The sequence below is a fragment of the Macaca nemestrina genome, chromosome 19 (genome assembly GCF_043159975.1).
Source record: "Macaca nemestrina isolate mMacNem1 chromosome 19, mMacNem.hap1, whole genome shotgun sequence".
Classification (NCBI taxonomy): Eukaryota; Metazoa; Chordata; class Mammalia; order Primates; family Cercopithecidae; genus Macaca; species Macaca nemestrina.
The window spans coordinates 59,378,945-59,403,897 of NC_092143.1; the positions used below are offsets into that span (position 1 = coordinate 59,378,945).

Sequence of the window (24,953 nt, forward strand, 5' to 3'; positions counted from 1 at the left end):
CAATAATTACACTCTTGGTCATTTATCCCAGAGAAATAAAAACTTATGTTCACAGAAAAACCTGTACACAAAAGTTTAGAGCAGATTTGTTCATAATAGCACCATCCTACAAACAGAGAAAATTTCTCTCATTAGATGAATGTTGAACATACTGGTACATCCATACCATGGCACGATGCTCAGCAACAAATAACCTAGATAAGTCTCTAGAGAATTATGCTGAGTGAAAGAAGCCAATCTCAAAAGTTGACATGCTCTATGATTCCATTTACAGAACATTTTTTAAATGGCGTAAAGAATGGAGAACAGATGAGTGGTTGTCAGGTGCTCAGGAGGAGGTAGAGGCTGGAAAAAGGTGGATATAATTACAAGAGGACAGCAGGAGCAATCTTGTGGTGAAGAAAATGTCTGTATCTCTTTACTTTGTCATTGTTAGTATCCTGCTTGTGATATTTAACTACAGTTGTACAAGATATTACTCTTGTGGGAAACTAGATATGTAGCACACAAGATCTCTCTCTATTATTTGTTACAACTCTGTGTGACTTTCCCATTACCTCACAAGAAAACACTTAATTTTAAAAAGACTGAAAGTCTAAGAAAAGTTCCAAAGTGGTGTAGTTTAATTGGAATTTACTAGATTATGTTACCTACCACTATAGGAAATGACAATTGGAAAGAAAGATTGGGATGAGTTGTCAAAAACAGTCAATCACAGTTAAAAAAAAAAAAAAAAGAAAAGAAAAGAAATAAAAAATTTTAAAGAGACACAAAACACATTAAGCATTTTATTGTAACTTAAAATATATAAATGTACATTTATTTGATGATAATTTGTTGCTGTAGAGCCACAGACTGGTCTTTGATTCTCAATTGTTGCTAGAACCATGTGTGGTTGCACACACCTGTAGTGTGCTGTCAACCATTTCCAGTTTGGTTCTTTAAAGGAAAATACAAAAAGTTTAAAGAACTTGGGACACAATCAGGGTGTTTCATTCCTAGATTTTTCAGGGTTTTTTTGTTTTGTTTTGTTTTTCAAGTATTTTACAGCAGTGATTTCTCACACAGGTCTAATTCAACAGCACTTTTTAAAGCAGCTCTCTGGTTCTCTCCAAAGGAACCATAAAAATAAAATAACTGCACTAGTAATCCCTCCTCCAGGGATAACTACACTTAATATGTGGATCCTTTTGCGCAGATCAAGTCCCATGAATTTTTAAATGGAAGTGAATTTTTAGATGTGCTTATTTGTATTTTTTCCTATAAAAAAGTATTACTTTTATAGTAAAAAAAAGTTATTGAAAAATTAGTTATTAATGTGTCTACAATAAAAAATCAGCTAAATAAATTCATGTTTTCATAATAAAAAAGGTATTAACGTCCCCACAGTCTTCCTTGGTCTCCTTTCCACCCCCACAAAAAAAGGGACGTTTGCTTCTCTGTCCACGGCAAATGTCTTATCCATTTCCTTCTCCCATTGCATCCAATACAAACTTGGACTACGTCCTCCAACTTCAGCTCATATATGTGTGCAGGAAATTTAAACTAATTTGCACTATCAGTTATAAGAAAGTATAACTAGAATGGGAACTATGCTATATAAGGACACTTTTATAGTATATTCCAAATCCAAGTGTAAGTTGCTTGAGAGAATTCTTGGCTTTGTTGTCCTGGTGCATATTAAACAGGTGGAGCAATTCATTAATGAAACAACAAATCTGCAAAGGTGAAATAAAATTAGAACATATAAGGTATTCTTTTTTGGGAGTTCACACAATAGTTGTGTGATTGCTGTAAACCCCTGTTTAGTGGTAACTGGGTTGCCCATTTTATTAGTCTGTTTTTACACTGCTGATAAAGACATACCCAAGACCGGGCAATTTACAAAAGAAAGAGGTTTAATTGGACCACGTGTCTGGGGAGGCTTCACAATCATGGTGGAAGGTAAGGAGGAGCAAGTCACATCTTACATGGATGGCAGCAGGCAAAGAAAGAGCTTGTGTAGGAAAACTACCCCTTATAATAACCATCAGATCTTGTGAGATTTACTCACTATCATGAGAATGGCACAGAAAAGACCTGCCCCCACGATTCAATTACCTCCCACCAGGTCCCTCCCACAACAGGTAGGAATTCAAGATGACATTTGAGTGGTGACACAGCCAAACCATATCACCCATGTTTTGGAAGTAGTGTTCATGATCACCAGGGACCTTTTGCTCTGCCTAATTCAAGTATGTCCCTGTACAGAGAAGTTTGGTTGCAGAACATTCTGTGTGTATATATATGCGTGCTTGTGTGTGTATATATATAGGTGAGTGTGTATATATGTGTGTATATATATACGAAATAATCAGGTAAATGTATAATTACCTGAAGTAATGGAATATGTGCATTTGTACATAAAAGATTGCTGTCTGTGTGTGTGCATGAGCACTCATACTTGTAGAGAAGATTAAATCTTTTGATTCTATTCCAAAGCCAAGTAGATACTATAGATGACATGTTGTACTGGAAAGACCACTGGAGGAGAATCCAGGAGACCTCCCACCAACTCCATCTTTGATAATCCAATTATCATGCTGACTTTGACTTCCTGCTTAGAGCACCAATGCCTCTGCTAGCAAACTACCTGATGACACTGATTTCTTAGAGACACTGAACAGAAAAGAGAAAGTGACTGAAAGAGAAATAAGTACACTCAGAATGAACCCCACAAGGGAAACCTGAATCTTGAGGCTTAGAATTTAATTTTTCTGGTAATGGCATAATTCTGCTCTCAAGTGAATCACTCCTTAATCCACTTTATTTTGCACATATTATCTCTAAGGTACAATTTTTAATCTATAATTATCTTACCATGTGATTTAAACCTGGTATACAGCAGTAAGATATGCATTATACAAAATAGTCTGGTGCTAAAAATGTTTTGCCAGAATAGGTCTTATCATTCCCATTTGTTTAGACCTCTTTCTTGAGACCCCTACTTAGCCAAGTAATGAAATTATGAAATCTGCATAATAATGGTTGTGAAAATATTAAAACAAGCCCCCAATAAGCTTCTCAGTCAAAAGGTTGGAAAAGGATGATCAGAAAATATTCTGCTTTCTGCCAAAGGAAGTTTAAAACATCTCATCTCATGTCCTCCCTTCTCCAAGAACCTAAGAGTCTATAGAAAGAGTGAAAAAGTGGAAGTCAGACAGAGTCACACCAGGAAAGAAAGGAAAGGAAGAAAAAGAGGGAACAGGGGAAGAGCTGGGAGAGAGACAAGGAATTCTGAGTGCAGAAAAGTGACAGAACCTGGAAGAAGAAAGTATAGATATAATTAGGGCAAAGGCTATTTTTTCAGTCATCAAGACTATGAGACACAACCAATTTCTTTGCCTTTTTGGGTAATCTCAACATTTACCTCTACTGTTTCTTGCAGAGTGTAGCATAGTATTAATACTTAATCTTGGGATGGGTGCTAAAACAAACAAACAAAAGGACTTGAAATATCCATCTATGGCCCATCTTTTCTGTTTTTGGTGGGAGGGCAGCCCTTCTACAGGAAAAAATCTTACAACTTCCAGCTCTCTTTCTCTGGGTTTCCAATAAAAATACCCCCAAAAATCTCAGCTTCCCTTATCCTTTGTAAATTGTATAATAAACAGAATCTCATTTGAAATTTTGTTCATTGTCTACTGATGATGTATCTATACCTGAATTTATATTAATCTGTTTTTACTTTAGCTGCGAGTTTCTTTAAGAAATAAAACTGACAGCAGATTCTAAGCAAAAAACTGGTCCAAATTTGCAAACATTTGTCCAGCCTTCTCATACCATCCCAAAGTGTCTAACATTGAAATTCCAGCTTCAGTGAATTCTATTAATGCATATTTTAATTAATGCAAACTGTGAGGTCTAGCGATGTAGTGGAAACATACCCTTTAAAAAGAGAAACAGCTCCAGAAGGATATATGGATTTAACTCACATTCATAATTTTTAAGGAGCTTATTCCTAATAAATATAGGAATGTCATATTACCTGAAAATTCCAGTAACTTTAATTAGTGATTATATGAAAACTTTAGAGTGTATCATGCCAGTAAAAAATGAATGAACAAACATCAAATCACTGAAGGAAATATATTATTGAATGTGTCTTCTAGGGTATTGCCCATAGAGTGTTTTAATGGAATCATTTCTCATATTTTTAATTCAAACTCTCATCTGAAATTCACCAAAAGATTTGTAAATAATAGTGCATTATTTTCAAAAGTCATTTCATCCCAGTACATGTATGGATGCATGATACCTTATAGTAAAAGTTAGTCAAAGGATATAAAAACAAGGTGGAAATCTAAAAATAAAAAGGTTTTCAACTGAAGTAAGGGCAAGCAGGACAGGCGATATTATGCTGCAGTTACAAACACCACTCCCCACAAAATGTTAGCAACTTCACAGAACAGAGATTTATTTCTCACTCAAAACTTGCTGTAGGTCAGGATGACCCTCCAGAGCTTCACTCTGACACTGAGGACACTCAGTGAAGCAATTCACTGATCCACATGGACAGAGCCTCCAGTCCCTGTCAGGAACACATGATTTCCTGATTCAAGAGAACCAAGAGGCGGATGGAGAATCAAACCAACAACTGTGTGCCTCCACCCAATTCACATCTGCTCACATACCATTGGCCAAAGCAAATTCCATGGCTGTCTTTAGGGATAAAGGAAATTTAATCTTCTATGTTACTAGAGAGGAGACCAGATACATTGGCTAACAAGAGCAACATATACATCCCAAGGAGACAAAGCAAGTTGTGGGGGTGGAACTTGATTTTTCTAATTATATATGGGATGACTTTTTTTTGCCAGGAAGTATGTCATTTATGCAAAACCCTGCTAAGTAGGGCTACAATGTAGAGGAGAGGGAACCAGCTGCAATCTTACACCAATTCTGATGTGCCCCCAGGATGCTCCCCTGTCTCCACCCTACTGTCCCTCACACTCCCATCTCATCTCCACTTTCATTTAAGATATTCACCATCTTACATAATCCTCCTAAACTGGATTAGATACTCTCCTCTTATGTGATATCAGAGCATCTAGTAGTTACTCTTATCTATCAGGGTATTCAAATAAAAACCAAATGTCTTGATGCATGTAAATGCAAATAAAATATATACTTGACATGTAGCAAATATTCAAAGAATTGTCATCATCATTATCATAGCACCTAGCACTTTTCATCTATTAATTTAACAGTCACTCTCACAGCACAGTGAGTTCTTTAATCTCAGGAACTATGACTGAGTCACCATCATATATACAATGTCTAGCATGAAGGCTGCCACATAATAAGTACACAACAGATATTTGAATTGAATGAATGAATCAATCTTTCAATTTTCCTAGCCTTTTAAAATAATGAATTAGTTTCCTTCTGACTATCTTGGGAGTGACATTTAATTCACAAGCCATCTCAGATAAGCCACCTCCCTCCCTATCCTCCTACTTCAGTCTTGCTTGAGGACACATTCTACTCCAGGTCACTCTGCTCCACCCAGCTCATTCCAGCACTGACCATTGACCTGGACTTGAGTCTCTCACAGGCTCTGCTTCTCAGTGGCTCCATGTACCCACTCCGTCAATGACCTGAAATTCCTTTGTATTAACCTTCTTCTACAGATGTGTTTGGACTATTACAGAACATATAGGAACTAAGTCTTTCAGTTACACATATACACATTAGTAAATGTTTCATTTGCAATGAAAATTGATAGCAGGGCATTCCAACAGTTAAATTAAAGAAGCAAATGTTCAATAATGGTTACTGTCAACTTCCATGCATAAAGTTATTCCAGGTAATTTTTTCTGACAGCCTATGTAACTGTCATATGGTTACAGTAAGGATAGTTCTTTTTCAAAGTGTATTTGTCCAGTATCTTTGCACTTTTCCTAGAATTCCACAAAGCCCTTTCACTTGTTCAGACATCAGACATGATTTCATCATTGAAAATAATTTACATATACAATATTTAATATACATATGTTCTTCTATACATGTATGTCACTTAGTCAGCAATAGATCACTTTAAAGCTCCTCTTGTAAGATTCATATTGAAATTAGTGTATCATAGGATAAATAACCAGTACCAACTATTAATTTTATCATAGAGTGGCACAAATTAGCATCTTATTTTTATACACATTTGTAAATGTCTTATTAACATTCACTCTAAAAATAGGTTTTATGGAAATACTCCATGTATCTGGTTTTCCTAAGAATAACTCCTGGCTTCTTGGGGTGTCACCAATGTCTTCTCCCTGTAGAGTAAAACTCTTGATCTTCTCATCAGTGTCAGCCATGAATAATTTTACAACCTCCCCAGTAGGTTATATGCTTTGAAATTTTTCATTGGCCTGTGAAACATTTATTATATTCTGAGAACTTATTAAGCATGGTATAAAACATGGAAAAGATATAGTCCCTATCCAGTGCCCTCTCCATCTAAATAGCATGAGCGACCAAATAAAAATAGTATGTCGCAAAGATTGGTTTCAATTTCCTTCACTTCTTTTTAGGATTATGATGTCATTTTTCAAAGACCATGTCTGGGAGCTTCGGTCTAAGGAGAGCCTGTGGTCATATGAGATTAGAGGATGATTCACCAAAGAAATGAGTTTTGAGCAATACTCACTGAAGCAGAATTTGGGCCATACATCAGAAGAAACGCTGAAGTAAAACTTAGCATAAAAGAACCAAAACACGAGCTTTTTAGGCAGAAAAATCTACTATAGATAAAGCTCTGAATTTAGAGTAAAGAAATATTTAACTTACTGGTCCTTGTTCTCAATAATGATGAATTCTGTGACCTTAGAAATGATTTCACCTCTTTCTTCTTCTGTTTCCCCAGGTATGAAAAGGGGATAAATTTTCTGTTCTGTACTGCTTCCAGAGATGTTGGTGGAAGTACACAGAATAAGACACCCAGTGAGCAGTTAAGATTCTTGTTTGAAGGAGCCTAAGCACTTTGTGTTTGGATATTAGTTCTTTTCTTCCCACATAAAAGGAGCGGATCAATAGAGCATTCATAATCCAGGAAGGGTCCAAGTCTCCAACTTGTCTGCAGCACATGGAGGAGAACCATTCTCCCTTCACTTCTACCTAGATCACCTTGGTAGCTTGGGGAGAGAACTAACATCCCTACAACTTCATCATGCTGCTCTGTCCATAGGAGTGGCCAAGATCTGTGGACACTAGCAGATACGGTGTAGCCAGGGAAGCCACTCTGAAAACATATGTACAAGATGATCATGTGCGGAAAGATCTGGCAATGTTTCTCGACTCCAAATTATGTTAACTAGCATTTACTCAGGGCTTAACCATTTATCAACACTGTATTATTTCATTGTGTTTTCATAAGGCCTCAAATGGTACCATCCAAGAGCAATGCTGTATAGCAGTAGGGGATTAGACTCTGGAGACAAGCAGACCTAGATTTAAATTGCACCTTAGCCATTCAACAACTATTTAACTTTGCCCAAAACACTCCACATCTCTAAGCCTGAAATTTCTATCTACAATAAAAGGATCATGAAAAGGGATCTTATAGAAAAATAAGCATAAATTCAAGCATGGCACTTAGTGCAGTCTGGCTCATTGTAAGCACTCCATAAATGCTGGCTATGTTATTAATGCACTTGTTAAAAAGACATAAAAAGATTGTGTAATATGCTTACAATGGTTGATTTTATGTGCCAACTTGACTGGACTAATGGACACCTATATAGCTGGTACAACATTACTTCTAGGTGTGTTTGTGATAGTGTCTCTGGAAGAGATTAGCATTTGAATCAGTAAATTGAGACAAGAAGATCCACTCTCACCAATGTGGGCAGGCATCATGCAATCCATTGTAGGCCCAAATAAAACAAAACTGGTGGAGGAAGGAATAATTTTTTCTCTGTCTTCTTGAACTGGAACATCCATCTTCTGTCCTCAGATGTCAGAGCTCCTAATTCTAAGGCCTTTGGACCCCAGGAATTACACAATGACGCCCATTCTCAGGCCTTCGGCCTCAGACTGTGAGTTAGACCATTGATTCCCCTGACTCTCAGGCTTTTGGACTCTGACTGAATTCCACCACGGGCTTCTCTGGTTCTATAGCTTGCAGATGGAAGACTGTGAGACTTCTCTACCTTCATAGTCACGTGAGCCAATTCCCATAATAAATCTCTTCTTATATACCTATATATCCAACTAGTTCTCTTTCTCTGGAGAACCCTGACTAATACAATACCCTGTCTCATACAGCCAGTAAGCAACTAGTCAGGATGTCAACCCACCATTGCCATCTAGCCTCAGGTGAACCCACATCACTGGCATATTCACTGACATGAAAATGTAAGCCCCACTTTGAAGGGATGGTCAGTAGACCTTGACTATTTCTGTTGTTGGACAGAAAGTCTTATTTGAGTAGAAAGAGAATCACTACTGGAACCCCAGATGGATGGGTCTGGGGCCTGTGGTGGAACACAGAGAGCTACCACAGGAAGCTCCTGTTTTCTCTCTGACCCCAGAGCAATGTCCCCCCAACACAGACTCTGATGCAGTGGGTCCGGGCTAGGGCCTGAAATTCTGCATTTCTAACAAAATCCCAGGTGATGCCATGCTGCTGGCCCATGCTCTAGATTTTGAGAAGGAATGGGGCTAGCCTCTCTTGCTCTCCATCCAGGAAGACAGAGGTCAGAGATGGAAATACAGAGATAGCTACAAATAGTTCTTTACCGAACAAAAATGACTCCTAAACGTGTGGGAGGACAGCATGGGGAATTTACCATGGAGCCGATGCCAGAGGCCAGAAGAACTGCCCACTACAGTGAGGAGAACAGCTAAAGACCACGGATTCAGAGATCAAATGTGGCTTTCTCCATGGTAACAAAAGCTTCAAAACAAGACATATGAGTGAACCTGCAACTGCTGAGAGAATTCTGGCTGATGGGCAGAGGGAGGAAACTACCTGGGGAAATAAACCAGAAATTTCTTGAAAAAGAGAAGAGAAAAGAAAAAACTTATAAGCTGAGAGCCCTCACCATGGCACAACCCTGAAAGATAAGAAGGAAGGGACTGAGTTGACTCCCAGATGTAGCAAGAGCCCAGCTGAAAATGGTTTTCTCTGCTTCTTGGGCTGAGAAGTTGACCTTTCTCAGATGGATTTCAGCTACTAGGCAGAAGACAGAAATGTTTCAACAATTCATTCAACAATTCTTTATTAAGTATCTATCACATACTAAGTACTAGCCATCCAATGGGAAGGGCGCAAAAACTACTATGGTCCCTGTTTCCATGGAATGTGCATTTTACAGGAAAAAACAAACAAATAGTTACAAATTGCAACAAATGCTACAGAGGGGAGAGAAAGAGGGCTGGAGACAGATTATATGGAAGCAAGCCGAGGACATTCTTTAGAAAGAGAAGGCCTCTCTAAGAAGGTGTCATTTAAGCTGAGATTTGCAAGATGAGAAGCTAGCTATGCAAAAAGCAGAAGAGAAACATTCTAGGCTGAAAAGTACGTTAACGTTCCTGATACGGCAAAAGAGGGGAAGAAGAATTTCATTTTAGTCCATTTGTCAGGTCCCAGGATCTGGGTCCAGCCCATGCTGAAATCCTAGAGGAGTGGGTGGATGGGCAGAAAGAACATTCGGGGATGGGGGGAGGGGGCATAGGCTGGTGAATACGGTTTTATTCAGCAGCAGCTCTCATCAACAGCTTACTCACACTAGGTCTCTCACTCTGTCCAGCCTGTCTCAGCTGCTTGAGCAAGTAGTTCCTACACACAGCTGTGCAGCCGGCTCTCCCTTGCCTTCAGGATCAGCACATTAACTCTTCTTTTTTTTTTTTTTTTTTTTTTTTTTGAGACGGAGTCTCGCTGTCTCGCCCAGGCTGGAGTTCAGTGGCGCCATCTTGGCTCACTGCAAGCTCCGCCTCCCGGGTTCACGTCATTCTCCTGCCTCAGCCTCCCGAGTAGCTGGGACTACAGGCGCCCGCCACCACGCCCGGCTAATTTTCTGTATTTTTAGTAGAGACGGGGTTTCACCATGTTAGCCAGGATGGTCTCCATCTCCTGATCTCGTGATCCGCCCGCCTTGGCCTCCCAAAGCGCTGGGATTACAGGCCTGAGCCACCGCGCCTGGCCAACTCTCTGTCTCTCGGCACGAGCAAGCTGAGCTATGTTCTTGCTCCCTCCTGTCCGTCTGCAAAGACAGACTTGGCGCGCTCTCTCTCTCGGCACCAGCACGCCCTTCATGTCAAGCCATGTTTTGCCGAGCCAATCCCCAAGAGCCCCTGTACAGCACTAGCAGGGCAATTATACCTTTTATAGACAATAGTGATTCAGAGCCACATGTAAACTTACATAAACAGGTTATATAACAAGTGGAGGTATGCACCCGCACACCAAACCTGCTAAGTCATGCAGGCCTGGATATCTGCTTTGGCCTATTCCTTGACCAAAGCACATCCATGTACCTTACACCATTTATTCTACCTGTCATGTGGAGAATGGTCTATAGGGGAGCAAAAGGAGGCAGCAAAAGAACTAGCCAGAGGACGCTGCAAGCACTCAGAAAGGAGACAATGGAATTCAGGCATTTGGTGCTGAAATAAAGCAGAAAAGATGCCCTGGCAGAAGAGAGACAGCCAGGAGCAAATGACCCTGAGTTTTCTATCTCTGTCCTCAGCATCAAGTCATTCTACCCCAGAAACAACAAAAAGGTGCCACAAAGAGAGAAAATAATCCACAGCTTTCCTCATGGTAAGGAGGAAGCATATGACCGTGGCTGGAAGATTCTCCAGGCAGTGGCAGTGATACTGAAACTAGACAATGTCCCAAATCTCTCAAGCTGTGCTGTCCAGCATGGTAGCCACTAGAGCCACATGTGGCTAAATTTAAATGTAAATCAATGAAAATTTAAGAAAGTTAAACTTCAGTTTTTCAGTCTCATTGGTCACATTTCAAGTGCTCAATAGCACACATGGCTTCTGGCTATCATATCGAACAGCACAGATTCACAGAACATTTCAATTATCATAGAAAGTTCTATCACACAGTGCTGCTCTAGATGGCTAAGACACAAAGGAAAAGAAAGGAAAATGCCAGCTCACAGGACAGTCCCTAAAGGAATAATATTTACTATTTTCTGGCACATGAATGCTAATGTGGCCTTATTCTAGAGGATATTTGCTATGCAAATAAGCACGGGCAAAAATATGTGGTGGGACTTCCACAGGATGAAGATTAGAAAAAGAAGTACTATATGATAAAAAGTGAGTAGGAAATTGAAGTTACGGGTATAAGAATCATTTTATTGCCAAATTCAAAAGAGCCAGCCCAAGCAGGAAATTAACTGAAGCCAAATGAAAACAAATGGATCCTGAGACTGAAAACTGAGAGTAGGAAAGAAATGGGAGATCTGGGTACTGATGAATTAGGGAGAATGAATGGGAGTGGGCAAAGTGAAAAGTGAGTCCAGATAAGGAAATCCTATGGTCTGAAATCTTGGAGGAGAAAAAGCCTGGGTGATGTGGAAGTCCAGTATGTACCGTTGCCCATGGTAACTGACACAGAGGTGAAGAATGTATTCAAGAACTCTAAGACCAGGATTTTGAAAAGAGTCATCAATATGGAGTGTTTTAGCTTTTTGCTATGAAAAGCTTCGATCGTGTATAAAAGTAGAAAATTAATATAATAAATACCAATATATCCTTCACTCAGTATCAACAATGAATAATTTGTGGCTAATCTTATCAACATGGATTTTACTGTTACCATTAAAGACATTGAAAGGTCTGGTCTTGGTGTGGAGAAAGGAAAGTGGGAACAGGTGGTAAAAACAGGAAAAGAAGGATGGGAGGTCCTCCTCCCATGGGTAACAGTGGAACAAATAGAAGAAGTGGAATTGGAAGTGGTGCTATTGCAAGAACAATGGAAAGCACCTAGCACAACATCTGGTACAGAGTACAGACTCAATAAATAAGAAGGCAGAAAGGGATAGAGATAGTGAAGAGCAAGGAATGTCTTATTCCCATCTCACTACATCTGTGGGGAATTTAAGCAGCAGGAGACAAACACAATGAAAGAGCAACCCCTTTAGAAAAGACTTTGAATTTTTAAAAAATCTAGGTTGCAGTAATGGATACAGCCCCCATAGCTTGTAATTGTAATAATCCAGTCAAGCCACATTATATCAATAAAATGTTGAGCAAAAATGACACAGCAGAGTTCACTCCCTGCTGACATTTGAAAATAAAACATGCTACGAAGAGTAATCTCCATTAATGTGACTCCCACCAGCCCTCTGTCACCTTTCCCTTGTCCTAACGAAGATCAGCCTCACCTGTGTGATTTGCCCTCAATAAGCACAAATATTCTCCATGGCCAGTGAGCTACTCTTTCAGGTTAAGTGGGCATGACTACAAATGTATAGTCCTATGATGCCTCAAAGGCCTTCAGTGGTTTTCCGTATTTCTTTCCATTTTACTAGAAATTTGCAAATGACAAAAGCCCAAAATCACAGCAAATGCTGGCTTCAAAGTTGGCCTCTTGGGACATTCTTAGTCCTAAAAATCTAAATGCAGTAAGTAAAAGCATTCCTGTGTGTTTAAGAAAATATGCTAAATTTACCTTCCCTTTCCTAGAGGTAAAAAAAAAAAAAAAAAAAAAAAAACAAGAAAACAAACAAACAAAAAACTCTAAAGTCTCCTGACATCACACAAGTTCAATGTTTGGTTTCCTAAAACACTCTGGTTCAGTTTCAGCCTGTAAGTCTATTGAACTAGTAAGATGGGTACCACTAATACATGTGGTTTACATTAATGCTATTCATGATGTTTATCCTAACTCTCTGCAGGAAGCAGTTCCACCATATGGTATTCATGTTTGTGTGTTGCTAAAATACATTCAGAATCCCCATTCTAAAGAATAATTCATCAGTTGCAACATAAATAAAACACATGCCTCTGCATTTGTTATTTAAAGAGCCGTTTTCAGAGTGGAAATACTGCAACAGTACACTCAGAATTAAATGTTAAAATCAGAGTCTTTCCAAGCCTGAATATTGTGATTTGGGATCAGCTGATACCTGTAAAACAAAACAGATGCTTAGAAATGAGAATTTCAAATAAGTGAGAGTTTGGTGGCTTTAAAGAGGAGAGCAAGTGATTCAGTGCTAAAAAGAGTAAATTTCCTCAGCACCTTCCTAACTGTGAGGACATTGTGCTCATCTCAGGCGGATAGTAAGTGATGCAGTAAAGCAGCAAATTAGAAGAATGTAAATTCTTTAGTAGGAATTGCACGCAGGGGAAAAATGCCTCCTAATGCTCATATTTGTTTTCATGTAAATAATGTACACTCTTCCTAAAATCAGACTGTCACGAGGCTAAGTAAGATGTCAAAATCTACAATAGATAATAAGCTGGACTCCAAAATGGCAGGTAGAGTTATATTCCTTCTTGGGTGCAATTCTTCCTGGTAAATGAGAAAGACCTACTCAACGTTGAAATCCAGCAGTTTCCGTCTTTTGCGTTCTCTCTTATTTTTGGTAGGCGCATGTGTTCTTGTTCTTATCCTCTCTTTTTCTCCCTTTCTCTGATTGCTTATTACACTAAATTGTATGCTAATTGGTTGAGTGATCCCAGATGATATCATTTCTATTTTAATTGGCGTAACTGTTATTGTTATTCCTCCTTCATCCCTCTGTTTGTCACCTTTGCACAGAACTGGTGATGCCTGTAGCTCTCTCTGAGGTTAATCGAAGCCTCATTGTCCCACAGTGGGTGAATCAGAGTTCTGTGTGTTTTCCTCCACTGTCTCTTACAACTGGGTGACTTAGGACAAAGGCTTATAGCCCCATCTCTGAAATGCTTTTAATTGGCTTCCTATCAGCCTCACCTTTGTTTTTCTATGCCTAACCACGTTTATGGCACTTACAGACCATATCCCAAAATTTAGCACCTAACTGTAATGTGCCTGGTATTCCACCCTCCCAAGGAAGCTTCTCAAGGGTTCACATGATGGAGCACAAGGGGTCATTTGCTGCCTTCTGCTCTGCCCTGGCAATGAGGAAGGTCCTGCCCCAGCTCTCGGGGAGCTCACAACCTAACGGCCAAGACAAACAAGTTAACAGGATTTACAATACAGTGCTCAGAAGGGAGTTAGCACAGGAGGTTTAAGATATCCTAGGAGGACACCTGGCATATTTGGAGAGTCTAGATTTCTCTGTATAAAGGGATATCTGAGATAGGACCGGAAGGATGTGTAACAGCAGGAAAAGGACTGGGACAAAACAATCTCAGGCAGAGAACATAGGTCAAAGTCTTTTTGGGAGGTGGGAGCAAGGCAGTTGAGAAAGCAGCAAAAACCACATCACAAAACCAATGAGATAGCACTCAAGTTCAGAGACTCTCAAGGAGTATGTATTAGGTTGAATCATATGAAATTGCAAATCTTTAGAAATGTCTAACCAGAAGTATAGCATTTTTATACACTATGAAATGTAACGTTCTTTCTTTGTTCCAATCATGCTACCTATGATTTTAACATATTCCCCTATAGACAATGTTGTGTAGGTAGTTTTCATCTAGCTGGAGAGAGGGGAGTCAGCTGCTCTAATTGAGAATATCCATTCCAGGGTGGTTGGATAGAAATTGAAAGCCTCTAATGGAAACTTCACCCTCCACATGAGGCTCTATCAGTATTTCAGCAGTCTTGACAACTGGTCAACTCCAGAGACTTTGTTAGCATCATAGATGTAAAAAGTGATTTTTCACTGGTGAAATGAGTGATCAAGATGTGTGTATTGACCAAAATATTGTGCAGGCATTCCCATTCGTGCATAATCAAGAATCCAGCAACCTCGATAGCCTATGCAGTTCACAACGGTGCCTGAGGCTTGATTCGGGAATTATCTTGGGGCCAGCTGCTGACTCAGAGGTTTCTCCTCTCCTGAATCTGGCTGTGACTTTAGCTAAATCCTGCTACTAAACTACTGCCTCTGTGTCTCTAGTGAAGCATTCATGCAAGGAGCTGTTGGAGCACTCACAGGGACCCAGAGCTAGGACTTTGTATCAAGCTTATAGAACAGGTTCTCTGACTCTCTTTGTGACTCTTGGCTAAAACAAATGTTTGTATATGCAGCAGAATTCAAGCTGAGACTTGCTGTCATTAAAACCTGATATCAAGCTTGTCCCAAAAGAGATTTATCACTCTCACCAGCTTTCAATTAGTTGAGGCTATATTTATATGCTAATACCAATATACCAATATTTTTCCCAAAAAGCTTAATGTGAATGATCAAATTGGCTTTGTTTCGTTCTCAAAATCCCTCCAGCGTAGTGATAGGCATGTAGTAGGCAGTCCATCAAACTTAATTAAATTAGGATTTTGACACTGGTTGAAACTATAGGATTACAGATACATACGGGCTAATAAGAGAATGTTACAGATATTTGGGAAAAGATACTTTCTAAGAAAACATCAGAGAGAACAGCCAGTGTTTTCTCTAAGAGATGTTTTGTTCCATAATCAGAATGAATCTCAGCCCTGACCAGGTTTGGCACTATGAAATTTTGTATTCTGGCCTTCACACTCAAGAATGATCCCTAACATGCCCTTAGGTATGTAGAGTGTTTCCATAGAGATGATGACAGTGTACAGAGTCATCTCTAAATGGTTTTTTACCATAAGTGACCATTCCTACTTATCTGACCTCCAGTTACAAGTTGAAATAGTTTATTTCACTGTACAGTGGCTCTGAAACTCCATAGTCTTCTGATCCTCCATGGGGTCTTTCTCAACTTTTTTGAGAATTACCCACAGTTAACAGATAGAGAAGATGAGGCCAAGCGATCTTTAATCACTTGGCCACAGTTTCACCAAAACTTCATGACAATTACCATCACAATCCAGGTTTTCTGACTCCCAGTAAGGTGTTTATTTCACCATACAAGACATGCATCACAGTTCACAGCTTATTAAAACACAGACTGCTGGGCCCCATCCCTCGAGTGTCTGATTGAGTGTGGGATTGGGGGGAGTATTTTGCATTTTAAGAACTTCCCAGGTAAGACTAATGCTGCTGATTCAAGGACTACACTTTGAGAACTCCTGCACTATATCATACTTCTTTCTTGCTTCTTAACCACCCTGGCCCTGTAACCAAACACACTCCTTCCTATGTAATCTGGATCAACCAAACACACTCCTTCCTGTATAATCCGGATCAGCTCCACTTATATGACCTCCAGCTGCAAGTTGAACCAAATACACTCAAAATACCACTCCATCTTCTTGTGACACTCAGCTCTAGGCCCTGCATTCTCATCCTACGTTTAACAAATGGTCTATCTTCAGGGAACTTCAAGGGGACTTTATTTTCTTTTTTGGAACCTTGGATGTCTGAGAAGATATAATGTAAGTTGAGCCTGGAAAAACTTCTTGGGGCCAGATCACAGAGGGTCTAGATCACATTAAGGAGTAGAGACGCCAACTTTTCTGCTTTAGCACTAAAAGTTCTTCATCCTGAAAAACTTCTCAGGATTTGGCAAACCAGGATAGTTGTTCCTTCTGTATAGCATGGAGTTTGATTTGTGATTTTAGACAATGAAATCCAGCCATTTTTTCAGCATATATGAGTTACCATGCTTTGTTCTAGCATTATGTCAGGTCCAGGAAGATGACATACTACTCCAGACCTTCGTGATCAATTGAAAGAGAAAGATAAGTAGGCAACAAATTATCTTATTATAGGGTACATACTTTAATAGAAACTGTCTGCACCATAGTTTTGGGAGCAGTATTGTGCTTTAGAAATAGGAACCAAGAGAATAAAAAGCATGTAATTTTCAAGGACATGATTTTTATAATAGAGAATGCTGAGTATGTTCACAGGAAAGAGGGTGGGAGATAATACAGGGGAATAGTTCTCAGTTGATGGGAGAGAATAAAACAGAGATAGTAGAATTACATGGAGAGGTTTTGGGTTTGTTTTCATTATACACCCCATACCGTTAACTTACCTTTCCTGTTGAAAGTGAGCTTTGTTGAGAATCACCAACGCAGTGGGAGAAACTAAAGGTATGAAAGAGAGGAAAAATTAATAGAGATTGTCCTAGAAGAGGCAGGAGGAGGAGGAATCAACAGTATAACTGGAGGGGTGAGCCCTGGATAAGCAGAGTGCCTCATCTTTCTCAGATATTAGAAGAAAGGATGTGTCTCTTTGATGTCCTTAATCTCTGTTCTTAAGCCCTTTATCTCCCAGGGCTCTTTTTGCCCCTTTTTGAATCCCAGATTCATCCGGTTCCTGCTGAGTAAATCTGAGGAAATCATCTAATTTTGCTGAATCACAGTTTGCCTATTTAGAAAATAGAGAGAGCATCACCCTGCAAACTCCTATTTGTAGCTCCTCTTTCAGTTACCTGTAACTCTTAACCTTTAGGAAAAGCACTTCAAGAAAGCTCTAGGTACACCTTGTCTCCAGAAAAGTGCTTATCAATTCTAAATACTATTTCAGGGGGTAGACCAACACTTTGGAGCCCATCATGGATTTTCCCAGATTAAGACCTCGCATTTAAGAGCGGGAACCAATGAAGAAGAATGTGCCACACGATCTATTAGGGATTGGGAGAAATGCATAATTGATATACATTTATATTTTCATTATTATTTGTGCATTAGTATAAGGTATATAATATTGGTGCTATAGTACATACATACATACACACACACACACACACACACACACATTTTTTTTTTTTTTTTGAGACAGAGTCTTGCTCTGTTGCCCAGGCTGGAGTGCAGTGGCACAATCTCGGCTCACTGCAAGCTCTGCCTCCCGGGTTCACGCCATTCTCCTGCCTCAGCCTCCCAAGTAGCTGGAACTACAGGCACCCGCCACCATGCCCGGCTAATTTTTTGTATTTTCAGTAGAGACGGGGTTTCACTGTGTTAGCCAGGATGGTCTCTATCTCCTGATCTCGTGATCTACCCGCCTCGGCCTCCCAAAGTGCTGGGATTATAGGTAGGAGCCACCGCACCCGTCCAGTATGTGTATATTTTAAGGTAATAATAAACCTATTTGGGGTGCTCCTCAAATTCACTAAAGGGTAATATTAAATTACTACCCACTTAGAAGAAATTTATATTTTAAGTGACTAAGGCTTAAATAATAAAAGAAAGTAATAGAATTTCAGAGTGTCCAGTACATGAGGGAACACTGGCAGTCAGGAAGGATTTAAGGCTTTCCTGGAGGTCTTTGTGATATCCTGAAACCTCCCCCTCGGCTGCTACCTGCTACTTTTCTGCCTAGGCATAGCTCTGAAAGGAAGGAAGAGAATGATTACTATCATCCTAGCCCACAAAGACAAAGAGAGAAGATTTATTGCTGTTTAACACTTAAGACCTCTATATTCTGCCATCATCCATTCCCCCTTAAACAAATGCTGGTAGTCACCAGATGATTATTATTACTATGCAGCCCAGATCCTCTGATGAATCGAAGCTGATGAAACACTCCTCTCAAGTAAAGAGACTAAACTATTCCCAGGTGGCCTGATTTATCCCCTGGAAGTTGTGGTTTTCCAAGTGGAACCCTGGTTGCTGAAAAGCATTCCCTCATTGCAGTAGGATGGAAAGTTAACCCTGAAGAGCACTGTATTAGTTCCTTCTCATTCTGCTAATAAAGACGTACCTGAGACTGGGTAATTTATAAAGAAAAGAGGTTTAACTGACTCACAGTTTGGCATGGCTGGGGAGGCTTCAGGAAACTTACAATCATGGTGGAAGGGGAAGCAAATACATCCTTCTTCATATGGTGGCAGGAGAGAGAAGTGCAGTGTGAAGCAGGAGGTGTGGAGGAAGCTCCTAATAAAACCATCAGATCTCGTGAGAACTCACTCACTATCAAGAGAACAGCATGGAGGTAACCACCCCATGATTCAATTACCTCCCACTAGGTTCCTCCCATGACATGTAGGGATTATGGGAACGACAGTTCAAGATGAGATTTGGGTGGGGACACACAAACCATATCAAGTAAGTTTCTCCAGAACGGGAGATGGACGTGAATGTACATGCAGGTGACAAAAGAAGAACAAGATTGTTCCCATGGATCTCCCTTACAGCAGCATCCTCAACCTTGAATGTTTGTAAGAATTCCCCAGAGAGCATATAAAAACAGGCTCCCGGACACCATCCCCAGGGATTCAGATTCACAAGTCAGGGCAGGGTCTATGAATTTGCATTTCAAGTGAGCCCACAGGGATGTCTGTGCTGCCAGAGTGGCAATCACCCTTCAAGTTACAGAGCTGCCTGGCAAGCACCCTGGTTAGAGACCCCGGACAGTGTCATATCAATAGCCTCCCCGGTGGTCTGCCTCCCTCAGTACTCCCTGCTTTTGCCTCTCTAATTTGCTGGCTGCTAGAATGACCTTTCTAACACCTTAATGTATCCTTATCTTGTTTAAAATAATGTTGACTGTGGCCCCCAGCTAATTCTACAATAGGTCAACATGACACCATCAATGATGTAATACTGTAGGCCAAATTTGTTTTGTTTTGATTACAGTTTTCAGCTGTGCCAGCACAGGCACATACACATCTCCTTTCCAGGAATTCCTTTTTCTCCTGTTAGAGAAAATCTGAAGATGCTCAGGGACATGCCAAGTCATATCAGAAGGTCAGTGAGGTGACATTCACCAACCACATGCTTTCTCTTAGATTCACCTTCATGAAGACACCTTTCCACAGCACACATCACAATCTTATTCTCACCAAAACTAGAATGTCCCAACTCCATGAATTTTTCTTTTCTTACTTGCTTTTAATAAAATGAGAGTGTTTCCTCTTCCAAGAGATTTTAAAAATATGGAGAAATAGAGGGGCTAGACTCAAACTCCTGGGCTCAAAGGATCCTCCTGCTTCAGCCTCCTGAGTAGCTGGGACTACAGGCGTGCATCACCATGCCCGGCTCAAAAGTGTTTCTTAGTCATACCCTTAGTCTAGGTCATTCTAAGAAAAAGCCATTTGTTTCTCAGCATTGCTTGGCAGTATACTGTGAGAATTGAGAACACGTGACGATCTTAGTCTTCCTATCATAGCTGACATCTAGAAGTTCTCCTGTGTGTTTCTGTTTTAAGTCAGCCGGCACCAATGACCCTGTATTGGTCATCTTGTTAACAGTCCTACTGTACTGAGAGTGGGAGAAACTGAAACAGTCACAATTGCGGAAGGCAAAAAACACTTTGGAACTGTCCACCAAGGCCTTTAGAAGAAATTCTGTCTAAAGACCTCTTATTTAGGTAACCACTGAAACAACTGAGAGAAGAAAAAACTAACCAAACATATCATTGGGAAATTAGTTTCTGTTTAAGAAAGCCTAAGGCATTCTTGGGAAGATATCCCAAAACAGTGTGTCTGAATCTGCAGTGCCCAGACCAAGCCCCACCTCAGAACCTGACTCCACCATTCTGGCCCTTCTACTTGCAATTTCCAAAACCAAAATGTTCAGGAATTTAATTCTTAAGTTTTCAAATTTTTATTTCAAACAAAAACTGTGAATAGATTTTCCTTAAAGAATAAATTGATTTGATCAAATAATTTAGAAATGTATGTTTATTGTAGGATTTATCTAAGTCCTTAGCTTATTAGAGTAGAATCTAGATGTGAAACCTGGCATGTATCTACACACACACACTCACACAATCACATGTATGAAACTTAATTCACTTGCTACATTAACAGCCTTGCTGGTACTCTCTCATCTTTCAAGAATGGTATGGTTGGCTGCCTTTATGTTTTCATTTAGCATCTCAAAATGGGCACTTCTTATTTGAGAAGGGTTACTGCATGACTCAGCCATTTAGTTAATCTGACTAATTAGCATTCTGTTGCCCATTAACAGCACTAAAAACAACAACTCGAGTTCCAAATATTTCTGATTTCCAAATAGACCTTTTCAGTGTCAAGGACATCTGTTGCTTCCTGACCTTGGCAAATTTTGGCCTAGTTAATGCCCCAGAAGAAGCCCTCTTACCACCCTGAACAGAGAAGGCATCATTTTAAATGACCCCCTAAATTGGCAGCCTCCTAAACCGTACCACCTTTTCAAAAATACAATTCCAAATTAAAATTCTGTGTCAGGAGGAAAACATTAACCGAATTGCAAGCGTTCTTATGCGCCTCATTTAACTCAGGTGCATGAAGTTGAGAAGGCAAATTTACATAAAGCTTGTTTTGAGTTTGAAACTCAAACTCAAAACCAGAAGGCGGGGGCGGGGGGAGTGGGATCTATATATTTATAACTGTGAAAAGGCTGTAGCTAAAATTTAGATATAAAATTACAAAATTAAAATTCAGCATTTGCTCTAGGGCAGTGGGGAGGAAGAACAAGAAAGCTAGCTAAATATTGAGACAGCATAACAGTATGTGGACTGCGTGCCATGCAAACTTATCAGGTTCCCTTGATTCAAAGAGGGAAACCTAAGAGGCAACTTCATTGAAAGATTCAAAATACTCATGAATCAAACCAATGTTTTTAGTATTCTTAATTTCTCATTTATTTTATGTACACTTTTGCTGTAAAAATGTGAGAAAAATGCACAAATATGTTTGTGCAATTTGTCCTGATTGTATGCTGATGATATAGAGAATAAAGACATGATTCTTAATATGAAAGAATCCACCCTCAAGGGGGAAGACCTTCGGGAGAACAGTAATGTAACTGAAACGGGCAGACATGACCAGAGCAAAGAGGAGACCCCCCCACCCCCATCCATAGGCAAGGGAGTGGGTCAGGGAATGTGTTCTGGAAGAAATGACCCAGGAAGTGAACCTTTTTACTTCCTTTTCTAGCTAGGCAAGCACTTCCTTTCTAGGTCTGCAGGTTTCTTCTCATCTGGGTTATTTATTTAGTAGTTACTATAGGTAAATGTGTTAATTGTATTATACATATTTTCTCAATTATTCTTCCCCAAATCATATGAAATAGGTTTTACTATTATCACCTTTGTTATGGGATAAATGGTGTTCCCTGCAAAATTAATATGTTGAAGTCCTAATCCCCTGGACCTTAGAATATGACTATATTTGGAGCTGGGACCTTTAAAGACATAACTAAGTTAAAACGGGGTCATTAAGATGGGCTTTAATCCAACATGACTGGTGTCCTTACAAGACGCAGTGATCAGGATATAGAGAACACAGAGAGACAACCAAGTGAGGATGCAGCAAGACGGTGGCCATCAGCAAGCCAAGGACGGGGCCTCTGAAGAAACCAAACCTGACCTTGGACTTTTAGCCTCCAGAACTCTGAGAAAACTTCTACTGTTAAAGCCACCTAGTCTGTGAGATTTTGTTATGAGAACTCTAGCAAACTAATATAGCCTTTTTGCAAATAAGGAAACAGAAACTTAGAATAGTTGCTCAAAGTTATACAAAAAGTATCAGAACCAGGATGTGAGACTGGGTATCTCTAATCCAGAGCTTCAGTTAACTCTCAAACACAACTGCATCCTATGAGCCCTTGCCTTTCTAGGTGTGCTCTGAACCCCACCAGGAATAATCCCCTTTGTAGGGCTTCCCACTCCCTTTATGAGCCCCTCTTCAGCACACCTAACTCTCATTAAATGAGAACTTGCACCAGCGGTGTATTCATTAGCATGGCAAATTCTCTCTGGGACTTAGGATCAGAGACAGACTGGGACCTGAAGGAAATCACAATCCCATGGGAGACGAAAAGTAGCAGTTAAATAGCATCCCAAGGAATCAAGTGAATGCTGAACGACTAGTGCAGGTGACAAAGAAAGAGCTATCTACCTCCCCATTGCCATACTCTCCCTTACTACTATATCCGGTCCCCATCCCTAATCTGAAACTGCACTTGCCATGGTCTCCTAGTTTCCAAATCCAATGGACACTAATGCTCTTATGTGACACATTTGTAAGTTTGACAGCACTGGCTCTGCCTTTTAAAAAAAAAAAAAAAACAAAAAACCCTTTTCCCTTAATATTCTTGGCATGATTCTCTGGTTTTCATTTTTTCTTCCTGATTACCCTTGTTCTGTATCCTTTTATGGTTCCTTCTCTTTATCCCATCTTTCTATATTGGTGAGTCTTGGATTCTTTTCTCAGTCTATCTCTTTTCTCTCTACATACTCAACCTTGATGATGACATCCATTCCCATATTGTCAACCCCACCCACCTATGACTCCTAATCTATAGCTCTGGCCCAGACCTTGTTTTTGAGCTCTAAATCCACACATCCAGCTGCCACAAAAAAGAAACAAAGTATCTTCTCCCAAAACTTATTCCTTCTCAATTCCACTTCTTGGTGAATTGCATCCAGTCACTCATGCCAGAAGCATAGGATGCACAGTTTAGAAAGTTTAGGATAGGCAGGTATGGAAACCATGCAGGTCTTCATTTACACTAAGATTTCATTATTCCTTACTTAATTTCTTTGATCTTCAGTGTCCTCATCTATAAAAATGAAAATGATAATATCCACCTGAGGAAGCTTTTGTAAGGATGCAGTTCCGAAGTCCCCAAACCACTCTGATGTTCCATAGTTGGCCAGAACTCACAGAAGTCAGAAATGCCGTTATGCTCTCGATTACAGTTTCTTACAGCCAAAGAATAAAGACTCAAATCAACAAAAGGAAGAGGTGCATAGGGCAGAGTCCAGTAGAGACCAAGCACAGAGCTTCCAGTTGTCTTCTCCCGGTGGATCACATGGACAGCAATAACTTCTCCTAGCAACAGTGTAGCACAAAATGCATGGAGTATTGCCAACCAGGGAAGCTCATCTGAGCCTTAGCGTTCAGAGTTTTTAATAAGGGTCAGTCACATACACATGGTTGACCACCCAGGTGGCTAACTTTAGCCTCTCCAGATGTGAAGCCCAAAGCCCCCACTATAAATCACCTTGTTAGCATAAACTATCTGGCATGGCCCAAGGCTCCAGGTAAACATCGATATTCTTATCAGGCCTCCAGGTTGATAAGAACCTCTGGGTTCCCAGGCACTGCTCAAGGGTCAATACCTTTATTGCACAGAGGATTAATGAGTTCACCCATGTAATGTGTTTAGCACAGTGCCTGACACATAAGTGCTCAACAAATGTTAATTGTTGCTAATATTTTCACTTTGTGTTCTTCTTTACTTGCCATGTTTGGTCAGCTACCAAGTCCTAACAACACCATCCTCTTTCTTTTCTATTTTCCTTTATGCCCTTCCTTTATATAGTGGAGGAAATATCATAATGAAATAAGAAAAGATGTAAAATGAACAGGTGAATTTGAAAAAAAAAATCCAAATAAAACTTCTCAAAAAAGTGATCTTTGAAATTAAAAACTCAGTGACTGTCATAAACATCAGATTAGCCACAGATAAAAGAGCAATAAAAATTCCAACTTTAATTTTATCCTAATTTGTCCACTTTTTCATAAGAAAACATGCAAAAGGATTCATTGTTCCATTATTTGAAATAGTAGGAAATTAGAATCAATATGGAAGTGCATAAAAATAATGGTGTATTTTCCATGGGATACTATGTGGCCATAAAAAGGAATGAGATCATGTCCTTTGCAGGGACATGGATGAAGCTGGAAGCCATCATCCTCAGCAAACTAACACAGGAACAGAAAACCAAGCACCACATGTTCTCACTCATAAGTGGGAGACGATCAGTGAGAACACATGGACACAGGGAGGGGAACAACACACATCAGGGCCTGTTGGGGGTTTGGGGGCAAAGGGAGGGAACTTAGGGGTCAGGTCAATAGGTACAACAAACCACCATGGCACACGTATACTTGTGTAACAAATCTGCACATTCTGCGCCTGTGTCTTGGAACCTAAAGTAAAATAAAAGAATTAAAAATAAAAATAAATTTTAAAATAATGTATTTTTACA

General features: G+C 39.8%; 1 protein-coding gene across 2 annotated transcripts in view; it reads right to left on the minus strand.

Moving 5' to 3' along the window:
• Positions 1 to 24,953, minus strand: part of LOC105498364 (uncharacterized) — a 308,776-nt gene that overhangs the window by 115,733 nt on the left and 168,090 nt on the right. Inside the window, exon 7 of one of the 2 annotated variants that reach the window (XR_011616973.1) lies at positions 16,953 to 17,113. The exons of the other annotated variant lie outside the window; for it this stretch is intronic. The gene's annotated coding sequence lies outside the window, so the exon portion shown is untranslated. Of the gene's footprint in view, positions 1 to 16,952; positions 17,114 to 24,953 lie in introns of those variants that run through there. 2 annotated transcript variants of the gene reach the window in all.